Here is a 17,522-nt window from a genome sequence, read left to right as displayed (position 1 = left end):
GGAAACTAATTTGACAATAAATTTCATATTAAAAAAAAAGAAAAAAAGTAAATGAAGCTACCAGTGCTTCTGTTTCCCCATTTGTAAATTGCAAAATTTAATTCAAACTTTTTTTTCATCTATTTTTAAGTTTTATGATGCTCTGCATTTCTTAAGTCCTTTATGATACCTTAAATCATGTCATCTTCATGCTATCCCTATATGATAGGGAGAAATTATCACTATTTTCACTTACAAGTGATACAACTGAAGCATAGAGGTATTAAATAAATTTTCCTCACCCTATCAATGACATAATTTTTACTTTCGAGACTTGTCATTTTGAATATAAAATATTTCCTTGAGCAGATAATTCCAAGCTATTATTTACAAATGTAAATATATATGTACATATATATTCATATTGAACTTATGAATATTTTCTGCCTCTAGAAATAATATCTGTGTGCCTGGATATTAGTTAAATGGATCTTACAGCTTTAAGCCTATGGCTTTAAATTGTGGCTTGTTGTACATTTGCAACTTATTTATTTCTTTTTATTTACTTTTGTATGCATGATGACTTCTGAATAAACATATCTATAAATTATTCATTGGATATCACATTCAAAATTTGTGGTTCAGGTCAGATTCCAAGATGTTCATGCTTAAAATTCAGACATTCCTGGTGGTAAAGGGGAGTTTAAAGGAGGAATTAATATTCAGATTACAAATGCATATAAAATTCTTTTTTTTAAATCGTCATCCTTTGTAAATTTCAATCACACTATTGTACAAGATTTGTCAAATTAAAAGGATATTTTGCTCCCTCAGAGCTTACATAAGTGATACATCTGCTAAACATTCTTTGATAAAATCACAAACCAAGTTTATAAATAAGTTTTTTAAAAACCATTTTGATAAGCAAGAGTTTCTGGATTAATTAATCGGGTGCACCTGGAAATTTGGACTATGGACAGGAATTCAAGAACTTCTGTTCTGAAAAGGACCGGAGAAATGATAAACTAATCATATCATTCCAAATCTGACAAATTGTTCCTGGAGCTGATTTAAAAGACTGGAAGAACAGATTTTATCTCCTGCAGATTTTCTTTTTGGGACAAGAATATTCCGAAGGTGCTCCCATATTGGAAGCTCTTTGCAGCTTCAGATTGCCTTCCACTGTGTTTCCTTCTCTCTCTGTGGTCATATTGTGAGAGATGGTTAAAATTCCTGTTTAATGCTTCTAGGGAGACAAATGAGCTGCTGTTTTCAGACAACCCTTTGGGAAAGTATGCTCTTCATTATTCTTCTACCCCTAGGCCTTATTGGGAAGGTGGGGTTGGGGGTTACCCAGGGTGCTACTGAAGACTGTAACAGGAATAAAACTACTCCCTGATGCAATCTGGAGGAAAGCTATTTAAAGCTACATGGAGGAATTTGGCTTCTGCCCAGGAGATAGACATTTCATAACAAAAAAGAGGTGGAGTAGGAGGTTATGGTATGGTGTAGTGACAGCAGCATTCTCCCAATGGTAGACAGAAGATGGCATGATGACCAAAATTCCAGGCTGCCAATGACGTGGGTTGTGAAGTCCTTCAAACACCAGAACCCTTGTTGATAACAAGGAGGATTGCAAACCTTTATGTTGGAGTTGCTGAGTTCACTGGTTGGAGCCAAATTATATCAAATGAATATAGGAGATTGACATCAGAGATAAAAGTAAGTCACTACTGAGTGAGAAAAATGGTTGAATCATTAGAAACAAGGCTGAGCAATCTTTGCCTTTTGCTTAAGATGGAAAGTCAGTGTATATACAGTCGTTCTTTATAAGCCCTTTGATAAGGAATTGAATTTGTTCCATGATATCAGAAGTGCTTTTGAAGGAAAATTAGGAAGAAACAAGAGAGAAAGAGTGTCTGTCTTAGTCTTTTTTGATGTTATAACAAAAATACCGTATACCGGGTGGCGTATAAACAATAAATTACATTTCCCACAGCTCTCAGGCTGGGAAGTCCAGGTTCAAGACACTAATAGATCTGGCACTAAATCACTTTCTGGCTCATAGAAGGTGTCTTCTTGTGGGGATTCCTTTAATAAGGGCATTAATCCCATTCATGAAGGCTCACCCTCTACCAAATCACTTTCCAAAGTTCCCATCTCCAAATACTACCACACTGGGGAAAAAGTTTCAACATATAAATGAGTGGGGGGAGGTAAACATTTACTCTGTAGCCATCTATTAAAAAAAATAAACCTTGATGTTGGATTTCACTATTTTTTAAGTTTATTTATTTATTTTGAGAGAAAGAAACAGAGAGGCAGAGAGTGAGAGAATCCCAAGCAGCCTCCATACTGTCAATGCACAGAACCTGATGTGGGGCTCGAGCTCAGGAACTGTGAGATCATTACCTGAGCTGAAATCAAGAGTGTGACACTTAACCAACTGAGCCAGCCAGGTACCCCTGGACTTCATTTCTTGAGGTTAAACTTTAAGAACTAACTAAAATTAGAGAGAGTGAGTTCTTTACAGTCTCACCAGAGGGATATTTTTGCCCAAGTATCAGACATTCTGTCAATAAACAGAATAATAGTTAATATGGAGTGGTCTCCCCTTACCCAAGACTCCCACTTCCAAGAATTTTAGTAGATGCCTGAAACTGTGAATAGTACTGAACCTTACATATACTAGGCTTTTTCTGTACATACCTACATATGATAAAGTTTAATTTATAAATTATGCATAGTAAGAGATGAAAAACAATAACTAATAATAAAATAGAACAATGATAACAATATACTGTAGTAAAAGTTATCAGAATGTGCTTTCACTCTCTATCAAAAAATCTTATTGTGTTATACTTACCCTTCTTCTTGTCATAATGTGAGATGATAAGAGGCCTATGTGATGAGAGGAAGTGAGGTGAATGACACAGACACTGTGACATAGCTTTAAGCTACTACTGACTTTCTGATGATTGGTCCAAGGAGGATCATCTGCTCCTAGACCACTGACCTCAGGTAACAGAAAGTGATACAGCAATGAGGGAGGTGGGGGTGGGGAGGAACTACTATATATTGAATGTTTACTGTGTATCAGGCAATTTGATAAGCACTTCACCTAAATGATCTCATTTAATTCTAACAGCAAGCATGTTGCAGGTTTATCCCAAATAAGGTGAGGAGCCTGCATTTAGAAAAAAGCTAAAGACTATATCCTAGCAGATAGCAACTACGAATACCGGCTTCAAATCCCATTCAATTAATTTTTAGTAATAGGAATTGTTGTCCTATCTGCATGCTGTCTCTTCCATATACAAAAGTATTTCTACTTAAAAACGTAAATTTTTAGATACTGTGTGGCTATATCTAAAATAATTGGTACTTTAAATAGCATATTACTTATCTATTGGAAATTATTCTATTCAGCCAAAAATTATTTTTAAAGAACTAAAATTATCAGGTTTCAAGTGGAGATATTTTCTAATAAGGCAGTTTATGGGCAAACCATTACAAACTACAAAATTAAATTAAAAAAAAATATGGTGCCAGGGTGCCAGGGTGGCTCAGTTGGTTAAACCTTCCATTCTTGATTTGGGCTCAGGTCATGATGTCAGAGTTTATGGGTTCCAGACCCAAATGGAGTCTGATTGGGATTCTCTCTCTTCTTCTCTCTGCCCTTCCCCTGCTCATGCTCTGTCTCTCAAAATACATAACAATAAACCTTTAAAAAATTACGGTTCCAACAAAAGGGAAGACGCTTTAAGTAATTCATTTTCATATGAAAATTATCAAACAGGTGATTTCATTATTCTACCTCACTTTGCAAATAAGAAATCTGAGGTAGATGAGGCTACTTGACTTGTACTGGTTAACTCAGTACTGATTAACTCAAGCTTTTAGGAAGAGTGCATAAAATGTTTTCAAACTGATTCCTGTTGTACATGGATTACAGGACTGTTTTCAGTCTTTAGCTAAAACAAATATACAAATCATAACCTGTATCAACATATGCCTAGTCGTATTATTGTAGATATATATCAGGAATATTCTTCTAGAAGTTGTTTTTCTGGATTTAATTAATTAATTAATTTGCATATTTACTTATTTAATTTTATTTTATTGTTCATGTTTCAAGTTTTGTTTTGAATACTAGTTAGTTAACATATAGTGTAATATTAGTTTCAGTAGTACAATTGAGTGATTCATCACTTACATGTAACAACCAGTGCTCATCCCAACATGTGCCTTCCTTAATGCCTGTCACCCATTTAGCCCATCTCCCCCCATGCGTCTCCTCTTCAGCAACCCTCAGTTTTTTCTCTATAGTTAAGAGTCTGTTTTATGGTTTGCCTATATATATACATATATATATGTATATATATACCGTATTTTCTTTATGCATTCATCAGTCAATGGACATTTTGGCTCCTTCCATGTAGATTTTGGATACTAATCCTTTATCAGATACATCATTTGCAAGTATCTTCTAAAAGTATCTTTTGGTTTCGTTGATTATTTCCTTTGCTATGCAGAAGCTTTTCATTTTGATGAGATCCCAATAGTTCATTTTTTCTTTTGTTTCCCTTGCTTCCAGAGATATGTCTAATAAGAAGTTGCTAAGTCTGAGGTCATAGAGATTGCTCCCGTGTTCTCTAGGATTTTGATGGTTTCCTAACTCACATTTAGGTCTTTCATCCATTTTGGATTTCTTTTTGTGTATCGTGTAGGAAAGTGGTCCAGTTTCATTCTTTCGCATGTTGCAGTCCAATTTTCCCAACACTATTTGTTGAAGAGACTGTCTTTTTTCTATTGGATATTCATTCCTGCTTTGTCGAAGACTAGTTGGCCATATAGTTGTGGTCCATTTCTGGGTTTTCTCTACTGTTCCATTGATCTATGTGTCTGTTTTTGTGCCAGTACCATACTGTCTTGATGATTACAGCTTTGTAATATAGCTTGAAGTCCAGGATTGTGATGCCTCCAGCTTTGCTTTTCTTTTTCAAGATTGTTTTGGCTTCTCGGGGTCTTTTGTGGTTCCATACAAAAGCTCTGTGAAAAGTGCTGGTAGTATTCCAATAGGGATTGCATTAAATTTGTAGATTTCTTTGGGTAGTATTGACATTTTAACAATATTTGTTCTTCTAATCCATGACCATGGGATATTTTTCCACTTCTTTGTGTCATCTTCAATTTTTTTCATAACTGTGCTACAGTTTTCAGAGTACAGATCTTTTACCCTTTGGCTGGGTTGATTCCTAGGTATCTTATGGGTTTTTGATGAAATGTAAATGGTATCAATTTCTTGATGTCTCTTTCTGATGCTTTATTATTGGTGTATAGAAATGCAACATATTTCTGTATATTGACTTTGTATCCTGTGACTTTACTAATTCGTGTATCAGTTCTAGCAATTTTTTGGTGGAGTCTTTCAGGTTTTCTACATAGAGCGTCATGTTGCTGCAAATAGTGAAAGTTTGACTTCTCCCTAGCTGATTTTGATGGCTTTTATTTCTTTTCGTTGTCTGAGTGCTGAGGCTAGGACCTCAGTACAATATTAAATAACAATGATAAGAGTGGACATCTTTGTCTTTTCCCTGACTCAAGGAAAAGCTCTGTTTTTCCCTATTGAGTGGGTCTTTCATATATGGCCTTTATGTAGCTTAGGTATGTTCCCTCTAGCCCTGGATTGTTGAGGGTTGTTATCAGGAATGAATGTTATATTTTGTCCAATGCTTTTTCTGCATCTGCTGAGAGGTTCATATGGTTCTTATTCTTTTTTTTATTTATTTTTATTTTTTTCAAAACATTTATTTATTTATTTTTAGAGATGAGGGGATGGGGGGGCAGAGAGAGAGGGAAAGAGAGATTTCCAAGCAGGCTCTGTATGTCTATAGTACTCCTGACAGGAGGCTCAATGTCATAAACTGTGAACTACAACCTGAGCCAAAATAAAGAGTCACATGCTTAACCCACTGACCCACCAAGGCACCCCCTATTCTTTCTTTTACTAATGTGGTGTATCACATTGATTGTTTTGCAAATATTGAATCACCCTTTTAACTTTCTGGGTGAAAGTATAAATACCTATGTCCTTTTGCAAGATGTTGACAAATCTCTGGACAAAGTGTTTCTGTTATTTTTCATTCACAGTAGGAATGTATGAATTTACCTAATTGACCACAAGTTTCCAACAGAAAATGTTATCAAATTATTGTATTTTTTCATCTGATAGATGATTAATAGTATAATATTTTCATACAAACATACCTTATTTAGAACCGGATTCATCATTTTATATCTTAGAAACATTTACATTTCTTTTGTTTTTTAATTTTTTTTATGTATTTATTTTTGAGAGAGACAGAGACAGAATGCGAGTGGGTTAGGGGCAGAGAGAGAGGGAGACACAGAATCTGAAGCAGGCTCCAGGCTCTGAGCTGTCAGCACAGAGCCCGACGTGGGGCTAGAACTCACAAGCTGTGAGATCATGACCTGAGCCGAAGTCAGATGCTCAACAGACTGAACCACCCAGGCGCCCCGAAACATTTACATTTCTATGAGTGTGTGTGTGTGTATGTGTGTGTCCTTTGTCCATATCTTCAGACTATTGTTCTATTGGATTGTTGGTCTTCTTCTTCCCTTTTTTAGAAATTCTTTGTAAGTTGTTTGTCCATTACACAATTTGCAAATATTCACCGGATTTTTCTCACATTTTTTGTTTTAATATACTAATATTTATTAATCTTTTAAGTTGTAAGATAATTTTTCACTCATAAATAATTTCCCAAATATTATTAAAAGTTAGATCTTTCATCAAGTATTTCAAGACTCACATTCATCATATGCTACTTTTCCATATACTGCAAAGTAGATCTTAACTCCATTTTCCAGATTTTTCTAAAGGATGTTAGAATGGATGATATACGTTCTCAGTGAGGGTAAATATCAAAGTACCAATATGAAGTAGCATTCCTATTACTGTAATATCTGTATACTTTATAAAATTATAAAAAGACTTCCATAGTTCTTATATATACATCTGAGAATTTCTAAGTACTTTGCATGTATTGGCTCATTTAATACTATGTGAAATCTGTGAGGCAGATACTATTTTTTTCCTCATTTTGCAAATTAGAAAACGGAGCCATAAAGAACCACAGATTGAGTGCAGGCAATCTGGGTTTCTAACCCACTACAACTTGCTTCTTTTATCCTGCTCAGGCTGTGACCATGCCACCTGCTTACATTTCTTCAAGTTTTGAAGTATTTATCATTTAAAAGTAACTATGACATGTAAAACATTAGATATCACTGCCACCTAATTTGAGAAACACCAAGCACTAATATGAAATTCATTCAATGTAAATTTGTATCATTTTATCACTTCGTGTCTTCCACAAACTGTGCTACCTGGAAAACTTAAAATAATTGTTTGTCATTAACTGTAGCATACTGTTGTCAGAAATAACCAAAGTAGCCTCTTCATAAATGTCTTCTACTTGAGTAATCACTAAATCATATTTGTCATATTGAGAGGCCATGAGCACAGTGGTTAAAATCTCCAGCTTGAAATTAGTCAGCCTGGATCAGATCCTCACTTAGCTATTCTGTTAGTTTTGTAGTCCCAGACTTCTATTTGTTGCTTTAAAGTGAAGTTTCCTTCTGACTTAAATGGGCTGAAAATATATACTTTACTCATTAAATTTTTCTAAATGTTTCACACATAAGTGCCATATACATTTTACCTATTATTATATCAAAAGGAGTTATAGTTAATTGCTATGCAAAGAGGAAAGATGAAAACAATAACTGCATTTTGTAAACAAAGATAAAACAACCAGTAGATATGATTCACTATCTTTAATGAGCTGAAATGAAAAGCAAACTAAATCCTTTACATGTAATTAGACATGGGAAGTAAAGCATGCTACTCTACTAATTTGGTTTGGAGACAATATTGAGCTATGATATCTTTTTAGCATCAGTGAAACTGACACTGATGCAAACTAAGTAATTAATAGAAAAAACACAGTAAGCTCAAGGAGACAGTGGATGGGGAGAAATTGTCTCATTATTCTTACCAGCCAGTCAATCTGGCAATCACTAGACAGGTAGATGCATGCAAAGGGAAACAAAATTTTTCATAAATAAAATCTAAATCAGTAACAACAGAAAGTAGTATGAAAGAAAAATAGAGGAATACATAAGGGATCCATTTTTACTCGTCATTAATCACAATGAAAAATAATATCACGGGGCGCCTGGGTGGCGCAGTCGGTTAAGCGTCCGACTTCAGCCAGGTCACGATCTCGCGGTCCGTGAGTTCGAGCCCCGCGTCAGGCTCTGGGCTGATGGCTCGGAGCCTGGAGCCTGTTTCCGATTCTGTGTCTCCCTCTCTCTCTGCCCCTCCCCCGTTCATGCTCTGTCTCTCTCTGTCCCAAAAATAAATAAAAAACGTTGAAAAAAAAAATTTATAAAAAATAAAAAAAAAAAAAAGAAAAATAATATCATAAGTACGAAGTGTCCAGAGTTATGTTCCTTAGTCATCCTTGGACTTCTTACCATAACTTTATAAAAAGAAAAAAAAATGATGGTTGACTTTGCACAATTCAAATTAGGCACTTTATTACAACATTTTAGGATGTTCTGGGAACCTTATTCTGACCTTATATGTCTTTAGAATTAGATTTATTACCCTGAATTCCAAATATCTGGCATTATTTTGTGTTGGGAAGCTCAATGTGAGAGTCTAAATGGTAACCGTGGAGGGATATTATGCAACAGCAAACTTTTTGATGGTTAATAATCATGAATCTATTGTCTGCTTCCTATCCCCAATCCTCATATGAAACACTCGCATTTAGAATATTTGGCTTTTAGAAAAGCAAGAGAATTCATAGCCATTCAATATTTGCAACCTGCATAGGATCTCTGGCATTATCCCTATAGCAACACATTAACATTTCTGCAGCTAAAAATGATCACACTAAGTGAGATGTATAAAGAATATAAATAGCCTGACACCAATTCCTCTCAGGTTTGCCACTAAATGACTTTTTTTATGGTTTCCAAAATTTTTTGGATTTTAGAATTCTGAAAGAGGTAATATCTAAAAGTCATTTACTTACATTAGGTAGCTAGTTATATAAAAGTTAAAGTGAAGGTATTAGTGGGCAAGAGACTGAATACCAAGCACTACATGCTATTTGGAGAACAAGCTCGGAAAGTGGTTTTAGAAACATCAGAGCCTGTGGGCATCATGAACATTTTCTTTTATTCTTTGCAAGATTGATGCACAAGGAAACATTTGGCAAATGTAAGTATATACACACATCTTATGAAACATAGAGAATTCCAAGTAGTAAACCAACACAAAAGTAGTTAGACAAGAATATTATAATCATCAAACTTGCTAAGAGACTGTATCTTGCTTATTACAATCACAAAAAAGAGTGGTAATTCTGTGATGTGCTTAGAAGTGCTAACTATTGCTACAGTGGTAATCATATTACAGTATATGTATACATCCAGTGAACATGCTGCACAACTTAAATTTACATGCTTTATGCCAAATATATTTCAATAATAGTATTAGTAATAATAATAATAATAAAGGAATTACATGGACAACCACAAATGGGCCTGGGTTAGAGAATTTTGACCCATATCTAAAATTAAAACAAAAATTACCTTATGGAACATGTCATTATCAGTTTAAATGGCCAAATAAAAGTATAACAGAATATTCAAACTTTGTGATATGAATAAGGAATAATTTTATGTATTTTTGGTAGATAAAACACACAAGAACCTTACATACACCAACATGTAAACCACTACTTTTTGCTACCGTTGTTTGTTTTTTTCTAAGTTTATTTATTTTGATAGAAAGAGAGAGAAAGAGAGAGAATCGCAAGCAAGCTCTGCACTGTCATCTCAGAGCCCAACACGGGACTAGAACTCACAAACTGCACAGTGATATCTGGCCTGAGATGAAATCAGGAGTTGGAGGCTCATCTGGCTGAGTCACCCAGGCATCCCCTTGTTACTGGTTTACTAAGTTTCACTGAGTAACTCCAAGCAAGCAGCAATACATTCAATTAACCTTATGTTGCTTAACTAAAATAGGCATGAGATCTGTCCCTTTGTATCTTACATCTAATGAGTTAATGTGACCTTAAAAAAATATTTATTGCTTAGCAATGTCTTTTTGCCTGCTTTCTGGCTGAGACAATAATATAAGGCAATATTGAGAAAATAGTATTTTTCTATTTTCTAGCCTATTATTTGATTAATTATTTTAGTGAAAGTTCTATTTTAATGAGTTTCATTTGGTTACTCTTGAAATCTTTAAGTTGGTTTTTATGTTCATCTGAAAAAGCATGCAAGTGTACCACAAAATTTTGAAGATAAATTGATGGCATTTAATGGGATAGAAGTTACCTGACAATATATTAAAATGAGCTATAAAAGAAAATAATATATTTTAGTGTCAAACTAACAAAAATGATAGACAAATAGGACATTGACACAAAATAATCTAAAATTAACTTGTCATAAAAGGGAGGCTTAAGGATGCCTAGGTGGCTCAGTCGGTTAAGCATCCAACTCTTGATTTTGGCTCAGTCGTGACTTCATGGTTCAGTTGGAGCTCCATGTCAGGCTCTATGCTGACAATGCAGGCTACTTGAGATTCTCTCTCTTTCTCTCTCTCTCTCTCTCTCTCTCCTTCTGCCCCTCTGCCCTGCTTGCATGCTCTCTCTCTCAAAATAAATAAATAAACTTCATAAACTTCATAAATAAATAAATAAATAAATAAATAAATAGAGAGGCTTACTAGAGGAAAAAAGATTTAAAAACATTGAGGGGCGCCTGGGTGGTGCAGTCGGTTAAGCGTCCGACTTCAGCCAGGTCACGATCTCGCGGTCTGTGAGTTCGAGCCCCGCATCAGGCTCTGGGCTGATGGCTCGGAGCCTGGAGCCTGTTTCCGATTCTGTGTCTCCCTCTCTCTCTGCCCCTCCCCCGTTCATGCTCTGTCTCTCTCTGTCCCAAAAATAAATAAAAAACGTTGAAAAATAAAAAAAATTAAAAAAAAAATAAAAAAAATAAAAACATTGACAAAACAATAGATTACTATTGTGGTTAGACAATTAGAAAATTTGTTGTTGAAAGCTATATTACCTTATTTCATTAAAAATAGCCAACTGATTTAGGTACTAAATAAAAAGAACAAATAAATATAGAAAATATCATATATGCTCATGTAAGAAAGGAATTATGAATAAGAATTAGGAATGGTTCTTGGGGTGCCTGGGTGACTCAGTTGGTTGATTCCAACTCTTGATTTTGGTTCAAGTCATGATCCGAGGTTCATGAGATTGAGCCCTGCATTGGGATCCATGATGGGCAGCATGGATTTTGCTTAAGGTTCTCTCTCTCTCTTCTTCTCTCTCTTTCCCTCTCTGCCCTTCACCCCGACTTGTGCACTCTCTCTCTCTCTCTCCTCTCAAAAAAATAAAAAGTAAAGATAAATAAAATAATTTAAAAAATGATTCTTAATTTTTGTTTTACAGGTTGTTAAATATATACAAAAGATTGATTTTCCAAAATATCTCCAAATCCTAAAATTTCATGATTTTGTTTAGTATATTAAATGAAAATATGTACATTTCAGTATTGATTTTTTTACAATGAACATTAGAATGGGGACCTTTTCTGGTTTAGCAAATTAACATTGTTTAGTCCAATACCCACATTTAAGTTGCATAGATGATATGGAGATCTTCATACGTACAGGTATTGATCTCCTTTGTTGGTGGGAGCTTCCCAGACAGCAATATTTGTTTTAATTAATCAGGGATACTCCTATGACTACTGGTCAAAGTGGTTTCCAGGAGCTGAAATTGTTGAGCAGGTCTTTGGGTCTTATCAGGGCTGAGTGACCAGCCTGCATGCACCCACAGTGTCTGTGACCCTATGTGGGGCCTGGTCAGCTTGCTTCTTAGTCGGACCAGTTTGAAGATGGCATTAATATAGAGGATGGCAAGTATTCTGGGGGGGTAATTTGGCTGGTTATGGATCTAACCCTACCACTGATGGCATATTGCAGGGAAATTAAAGTTTCCCTCAGGAAGTACAGTGAGGGTATGTTGCAGGCTATTCCATGTGAATTAAAATTGGTCCTGATCTTCATCCTGCAAAGGGATTGAGGAGAAGGTATTAGCCACATCAATAGCAGTGTACCAGACTTCCATGTTGGCCGCCATCACCTTGGTGACAGCAAAAATGTTGGACACAGAAAAGGCCAAGGTAGCCCACTCTTTAATCTGAGGTAGCCTTCTCAGGCTACCTCAAGCTGTTAGCCTCCAGGCTCCCAAGAACCATTTTACAGGCAAGCTTGGACTATTAAGCTGGACAGCATAGCAGGTACCATGCCTGCCTGCAACAAGTCCTGTATCTTGCTGAGTCATGTCCTTTTTTCTGTCTGACATGCAGTTTTGCATTTATTAAAATAACTAGTCAGGGCTTGAGTAACTTAGGTAGTGGAACAGAGTGGATGCACCCACTTGTTATGGCACAAATTCTTGATTTTGAGAAAGCATATTCCTTGAGGCAGTGGTAATGTTCCATATTACAAGCAGCCAAAATTTCAGCTACAGTGCTCTCAGCGGTGAGACCCATGATTACTGGCAACTGAAATGACTCACAGAGCCCACCCTAAATACATGCAAACCTGTCTGACACGACTCACCAGGCTCCTCCCCCAAATGTCCAATGCCATCAGTTTACCCCTACTCCTGCAAGGGACTGGGGTTATTGTCACTTGGGCACCAGTATCCAAGAGTCTCAGGAAAGTTTGAATTGTCTTCTTGTTTTCTTTCACCTTGACAGGGTTATGGGGCCATTGGTCCCAGTGGGGACCTGAATATATTGACCTATTCTTTCCTTTTCTTTTTTGGTTTTAATGCCAGTGTAGTTAACATATGTTAAGTTCAGGTGTACAATAAAGTGATTCAACAATTCCATATATTACTCAGTGCTCCTGAAGATAGGTGTACTCTTAATCCCCTTCACCTATTCACTCCTTCCCCCCATTCCCCTCTCCTCTGGTAACTATCTCTTTGTTCTCTATAGTTAAGAGTCTGTTTTTTAGTTTGTTTCTTTTTCCCCTTTGGTCTTTTAAATTCCACATGACTAAAATCATATGGTATTTGTTTTCTCTGAATGACTTATTTTGCTTAGCATTATACTCTTTAGATCCATCTATGTTGTTGCAAACGGTAGGATTTATTTCTTTTTTACAGCCAAATAATATTCCATTGTGTATATGTGTGTGTTATATCTATCTATCTATCTATCTATCTATCTATCTATCTATCTATCCATCCCACATCTTCCTTACTCATTCATCTATCAATGGACACTTGGGATGCTTTTATTTATTATTTTTTAAATGTTCCTTTGTTTTGGAGAGAAAGTAGGGGAGGGGCAGAGAAAGAGGGAGAGAGTGAGCATCCCAAGCAGACTCCATGCTGTCAGTGCAGAGCCTGACATGGGGCTTGAACCCATGAACCATGAGATCATAACCTGATCCAAAATTAAAAGTTGGATGCTTAACTGAATAAGCTACCCAGGTGCCCTGCGTGGACTGATTTTATGATTTTGCTATTATAAATTATGTTGCAATAAACATAGAGGTGCATATATCCTTTTGAATTATTGTTACTGAATTCTTTAGGTAAATACCCAGTAGTGCAATTACAGGATGATATTGTAGTTCTATTTTCAATTTTTGAAGAATATCCATACTGTCTTCCACAGTGGCTGCACAAGTTTTCATTCCCATTAACAGTGAACAAGGGCTCCTTTTTCTCCACTTCCTCACCAACACTTTTTTGTGTATTTTTGATTTTAGGCATTCTGACAGGTGTGAGGTGATGTCTCATTGTGGTTTCAATTCATAGCAATCTTGAAAAAGAGAAACAAAACTGGAGGTATCATAATTCCAGATTCTAAGTCATATTACAAAGCTGTAGTCATCAAAACAAAATGGCACTGGCATAAAACTAGACACATGGAATAGAATAGAGAGCCCAGAAATAAACCCATGATTGTATGGTCAATTAATCTTCAACAAAGGAGGCAAGACTATACAGTGGGAAAAAGACAGGCTCCTTAACAACACAAAAGAAAACTGGAGAACAATATGCAAAAGTATGAGACTGGACTACTTTCTTACACAATATATATAAAAAACTCAAATGGATTAAGGACCTAAATGTGAGGCCTGAAACCATAAAAATCCTAGAGGAGAACATAGGCAGTAACTTTTCTGATAATTTGATCCATTCTTAATTGTTCTTTCTGAGGGGTGTGAGTTTGGAGTCCATGGGAAGAGGATCCTCCTCCTTTTCTGACTCATCGGTCTCACAGTTGGAAACGTCATCATTGTGTTAGCAATAATAGTCAGGGTGATCATTTTCCTGTTTCCCCAGTGCTCACTAATACCTGCTATTACCCAACATTCTAAATTCTGCCAAAATGGTGTCTCATTGACATTTTGCTAATTATAGTGACTTTGGAGTCTTCTTACTCTTGTTAGGAATCTAGACATTTGCTTAGTCTATTGACTATTCTTAACTTTTATTCATTTTCTTATTTTTCCATTTTTTTAAATTTTATTTTATTTTTTTTAATTATTTTTTTAACGTTTATTTATTTTTGAGACAGAGAGAGACAGAGCATGAACGGGGGAGGGTCAGAGAGAGGGAGACACAGAATCTGAAACAGGCTCCAGGCTCTGAGCTGTCAGCACAGAGCCCGACGAGGGGCTCGAACTCACGGACCGCGAGATTATGACCTGAGCTGAAGTCGGCCTCTTAACTGACTGAGCCACCCAGACGCCCCTATTTTTCCATTTTAAAATTTGTTTACACTCAAGGATTTCTTTTCAGTTTTAGACATCACAAATATGTTCTTCTATATTGTTATCTATCTGATAATTTTACCTAAAACCTCCTTTACTGAAAATAAATCTTTTAATTTATCAAAAGATTATTTTTAAAAGATTATTAAAAGATTAATTTATTAATCAAATGTATCAAATTTAGTTTACAAATTGTGTTTTGAGGTATTAGTTGAGATGTTCTTCCACATCTCCTGGCCACAAAGATATTCATGCACATTTTCATGCATCAGGTTTGTTTTGCCTTTTACATTCAGTCTTTTGGGGCACCTGGGTAACTCGGTTAAGTGTCTGATTCTCAGTTTCAGTCCAGGTCATGATCTCGTGGTTGTGATATCAAGCCCCATGTAGGGTTATGCTGTGCATGAAGCCTGCTGGAGATTCTCTATCTCTTTCTCTGCCCTTCCTTGCTCGTGCTCTCTCTCTCTCACTCTTTCTCTCAAAAAAAAAAAAAAAAAAAAAAAAAAAAAAGAAAAGAAAAAAGAAAATACATTTAGTCCTTTACTGAATATAGACTTAATATTTCAAAATAAGATAGGAATTCAACTTAATTTTTTCTCCACAAATTAATTGCATCTTCTCAATCTTGTCTACTGAAGTATTCTTGCTTGATTTATTTGCAATGCCAACTTTTCTTTTCCTTCCTAAATTTCTATGTCTCAATGGGTCTGTTTCTGAGCTTTGTATTTGATCACATTCGATTTTTGTTTGTTTCTGTACCAGTACCACACTTAACATTTTCCATTATAGTATGCTTTCGTATGTGGTTGGCTATCGTTTCTTTCTCAGCTTGATTTGACTTGTACCTAATATGTTGTCTTCCATATACATTTTAAAATCTATTTGTTGATTTTCTCAAATGTTTCCTTGATTTTTATTGAAATATATTCTTGGTTTGTTTGGTTGTAAAAGCATCATATAACTTATCTTCTATATCATTGCTCATCTTTTGGCAGCTTGCTTTGTTATTTTCTGAGAGAAGTATAGTAAAATCTCCACTGATAATGGTTGATTTATTTATTACGCTCTATACTTTCGTCAGATAAGAATTCATTGTGGGGCACCTATATTGATTATTGCTTTATCTTCTTGATGTGCTGCTTCCTTTACTAATAGATAGCTTCTTTATTTGTCCCTTATATTATCTATCTTTTAAAATATATTTTCTTTGACACTGAATTTGCTATAATTGATATATTTTATTTGAAATTTGACACTTATTTAGATTATGATAAAATTTCTTATCCAAATCAGGTTATCTATGAATAAAAAATATCTTAAGCTGAGTAAAATTTAAAAATAGGTATTGGTTTAATGACACATTAATTTACCTTATATTAAGAAAATTTTATCTTTTTGTAGTTATACATCGATATTTTTGTTTAAACATATTTGACTCTTACCATAGAAAGGATAGGCAACTGGCATTCATTGTTTCATAAATATTCATATCAGTTTTCCTATATTTTATATGATTTGAGTTTTAAATATTTATTTATTAAAGTCAGGAACATATTTTGTTTTACATTTAAGGAACTAAATTTAATTATTATATTCATAAACTAACCAGTGAAAAATAGTTCACTATCGTTGATTTATGATCATCCATTTTTCAGATAGCAGTTGTTTGGAGAAAGAAGTTTCTATTTCTGGACTATTTCCTCAATGATTTCTTTTTCTCTTCTTTTGCTAATAAAGCACTATAAGAATTGTAGGTCTTTCCAATGACTTAATGTCTTATTACTTTTCCTTTTTAGACTTTTATCTGAGAATCTTATCTATTTATTCATCCGGATATATTGATATGGTAAAAAAGATAGAGACATAATTATTTTATTTAGAGAAGTAATCTCTATGGTCTATTCTCTTGTAGTATTAGAATTTTAATGCCCATCCATTCTATTACTGTTCCTAGAAACATGCTTTATAGAATTTCTTAAGTTTAACTTTTGGAATAATGTTTTATTTTTTTCACAAAGAAGTCTTTTTTCTTTGATAAAAACAATAAAATTTAATTCTTACCAAACTGCCATTATTTTAATGATTACAGCTTGCCCATATTTTTCCTACACACCTTTCCAGTTTCTGTATATCCTGGGAAAAAAATCACTTATAAAATTTACCCTTTTGAGAAAGTTCAGGGAAATCAATTATTTTGTTCAACTTTTGCCCTACATCTTGATATCATCATTGAATTTCAATAGGTTATACCTTCGAAGTATTAAAATAACCTCTGCAAACCTGAAATTATGTAAAATTTCAGGTAATAGCTGTAATTTTCCTTAGTGGGGCACAGTGAAAGTGAGTAAGCAATGCCCATAAACTATTGTGTGGTATTTGAATAAAAGTACAAAAATGAATTGCCATTTTCAGACATATTAAATATATCATTGTGATAAATGCATAACCTTTTAAATCCAAGATAAAATTTACTTTCAATATTTGCATGTAAATTTGCTTTTAGTGAACAATTTTAACAATTTTGCTATACTCAAATTGTGACTACATTAGTAGCTCAAGTTGTTGGTATACAATGGCAATATAGAAAAAATAATTAGTTGTATTTGGATCAGTC

The sequence above is a fragment of the Neofelis nebulosa genome, chromosome 1 (assembly GCF_028018385.1).
Source record: "Neofelis nebulosa isolate mNeoNeb1 chromosome 1, mNeoNeb1.pri, whole genome shotgun sequence".
In the NCBI taxonomy this organism is placed as follows: Eukaryota; Metazoa; Chordata; class Mammalia; order Carnivora; family Felidae; genus Neofelis; species Neofelis nebulosa.
The sequence above is the reverse complement of the archived record's forward strand: the minus strand, read 5'-3'. Positions refer to the sequence as shown.